The sequence below is a fragment of the Lactuca sativa genome, chromosome 7 (assembly GCF_002870075.4).
Source record: "Lactuca sativa cultivar Salinas chromosome 7, Lsat_Salinas_v11, whole genome shotgun sequence".
Classification (NCBI taxonomy): domain Eukaryota; kingdom Viridiplantae; phylum Streptophyta; class Magnoliopsida; order Asterales; family Asteraceae; genus Lactuca; species Lactuca sativa.
The window spans coordinates 187,568,672-187,572,325 of NC_056629.2; positions in this window are offsets into that span (position 1 = coordinate 187,568,672).

Genomic DNA, 3,654 nt, shown 5'->3' on the forward strand with positions numbered 1-3,654 from the left:
TTGAAGGCATTAATAAGTTTAAAACAAACAATTAAGTAACTAAACAAATATTATAACATCTGTTTTGGCTTTGAACTTTGACATAAGGTCTCTTGAGTGCTGGTTTCAATGTTGTTGATTTTGTTGAATCTAATGTATCAGCCATTTCCACAACTTCATCATCCAACTTTTCATCTTCAGAGCTTAACGATTATTTGATGTATCATGTAACAAATAACATCAATAGTTTGATTATATTGTCTTTGACATGTATTTTTTTTGGATCATAACATTTTTGTAAAGGAAACATATCACCAAAAGAACTTGCGTGCCCCGCTGCTTTGCGCGGGTACACTGCTAGTATATATATATATATATATATATATATATATATATATATATATATATATATATATATATATTAAGCTATTATTAAAAAATAATGTTATGAATAATTAAGTATTCGTCTAGAATCCGCCACTCATGCAACTTCATGGCACTATAGTTTTGCATATGTTATTATTATTTCTCCTGTTTATCAATTGTTTGTTCCAATATCCAAACATATTATTTTGAGTTTTCACATGTGATGTGTTGAAATATTGGTTAAGCAGTGCGACTTTTTTGAGTAGTAGATACTAGATATAGTCACAATAATTTTTTGTGCGAGTAATAACATATTTATTATTTATTATTAATAGGTGTGAGATCTATATATTACACAGATTTATTAAAAATAAAAGTTTAATATCAATATATAAATATTAAATATATTTTAAAAAAATATAATTTTATATAAATACGAACGTTATAATGAATAAGTAAGTAATTCAATCTATACTAATAAAAAACTATTTATATATAATGATGTAAAAAGTTAAGGTATAAACATTAAAAAAAATTAAATTAACTTTCAAAATAAATACAAACGAAATGATGAATAATTAGTTATTGAATATATACTAATAAAAAAAATTATTGACATATTTTAAATAGTTGTTATAAATCAAAATTTATAAATATTTTTTTGAAAATTATGTTTTTTTTTCATTTATTAGGGTAGAGATAGAGATGTATTATACACACATATTTATTTATAAAATTTAAATTAATAATAAATTTGTTAGAATTCAAATTAAAAGTCCAAAAAATTAAAGGTATATTTTGAATTTAAATATATCATCAAATACACGACATTAAGTGTGTCATTAGAGAATCTATTTGAATTCAAATATATTTGTAAATTAATAACATTTAAATAGAATCAATACTTTATATATATAATAATAGACTCATTAATTAGTGGAATTGATTATTGATTAATAAATAAATAAAAATATACTACATAGTGACATGTGGAATTTAAATAATTGTAAAATCTCATGACATTTGGCAAAAGCTTTGATAATGACAAGTGACAAAAAAAACTTTCATTTATTAGAGATAATATTTTTCTAAAGAGACGATTGTGCTCATCCTTCATAACTTTTGAACAATTTTTTTTTTGAAAGTTTTTGAAATATATCGGTACTTTTATTTTGGGGTGAACATAATACGGTTTGATGCGGTTTTTGAATCAAACCGAATCGTAAACCACAAGTTAAGGTTGTCTATAGTGAAAAACAAAAATTTATGGTTTTGATTCAGTGTAGTTATATGTTTATTATGGTGCAGTTTTGGTTTTTAACCGTATAAATTTGGTAAAAAAAACATGGTTATAAACCACAATTAAACATTTAAAATGACACAAAGGGAACCCAACAAGTTACTTGAACTCAACTCATAATTATACCTCAATCGAGCTTATTTCTACATGCACTAATTGAGTATTCTTTACCTTAACTCAACCCACCAACCTCTTTTTTAGAGGAGATGGGCATCTTCCTTTCCTTCCACACATCGATGTGGGATGGAAAGTTAAACAAATACATTGACCACTAAATCAATAAGTCATGCAAAGATACTTGATTGTATTTATTTAAACGATCATAATCCTCCGTGATACACTATAAACCTTTTAGTTGTTAAATAATTACAATCTTTGATAACCAAACATAAATATATAATAGAAAATCTATATATATATATATATATATATATATATATATATATATATATATATATATATATATATTATAATAGAGGTCAGAATACACTAATCATATTCATTTGAAACCTACAAAATTTTTCATATATATATATATATTTTTAATTAACAATAATCAACAACTACAACTCAAAAGTTTATAACCTATGATACTTATGATTATTAATTGGTTGATATAGTGATATATATAGTTCATGGTGGTTGGTTATGTTGCTAGGTTTTCAAATTGGTTTGTTTGGTTGATGATCAAACATATTCTTTTGAAACCTACAAGATTTTTCATCTTCTTTTTTAATTAAGAGTAATCAACAAGTACATCTCAAAAGTTTTATTATCTATAATACTTATGATTATTAGTTGGTTGATATAGTGGTATATACCGTTCATGGAAGTTGATTATGTTGTTATGCTAGGTTTTCAGTTTGGTTTGTTTTGTTGATGATCAAATATGGTGTATATGTTTCTATGCAGTGTACAAAGTTTTTGAAGATTGAAAGGTTAATTAGTATTTAGTGTTTATTTTCCAGTTTATTATTTTCCTTTCATGTTTGAAGCTTTTAAAGCTTCTAACTTTCTCATTACGATCATATAAATTTTATGTATTTACATATGTGTTGTTTTAGGGTTGAATAATAATTCAAATTGAAAAGTTGATGTATGTAAGATAACTAATAACTAATTATTTAGTTCTAAATTTTCATATTTGATATCATATAAAGTATTAATTTTTATTTTTCTTTATTTTTGCTTTAAGATTGACTATATGATTTTCTATTTTGTTTTTTGTTTCAATGCAATTAGTTAACATATCATTGACATTAGATGAATTGTTAAACTTTATGAATTAGTTTTGATGTGAATTAAAATATTTATTTTAAATCATATTAACTATGGAAGTGTATTTAATGAAATTCGTAAAATTTATTTTATTTTTACACTTGATAAGACAAATATATTATCCACAGTAATATATATATATATATATATATATATATATATATATATATATATATATATATATATATATATATCATTATCATTATCATTATCATACATACTTATAAAGCTAGCATTTTTTCTTGAATCTCATGCATTTGAAATCCCATTTTTTTAACTTCCTCAAACGACATTCATTTGAAACCCCCTTTTTTAACTAATACAACTCACAAGTTTTTTTTTTTTTTAATTATGATTTAACACTCAAAAGTTTTATAACTTATATTATGTTTAATTAGCATTTAGTGAAAAGTTTACTATAAAAATGTCAATCTTTTGGATAGACATGCATACAAATCATATACAAATTTCAGAAAGAAAACAAACTTAAAGGTCTCGTGCTGGGTTGATGTCTTATGACCACTTTTGGAGATATGTTATTATATTAGAGTTTTTAATTTTTAAGTTTGTTATACTAATTTGTTTTTATATTTTCTTTGTTTTTTGGATTATTATAATACAGTCTTTGTATATTGTTGTTTAATCGTTAATATTTTGATCATATGTTATATAGGGTGATATCAAAAATATTTAATTAAATATTTTAAATATGTTTTTTTTTGTTTTGTAGT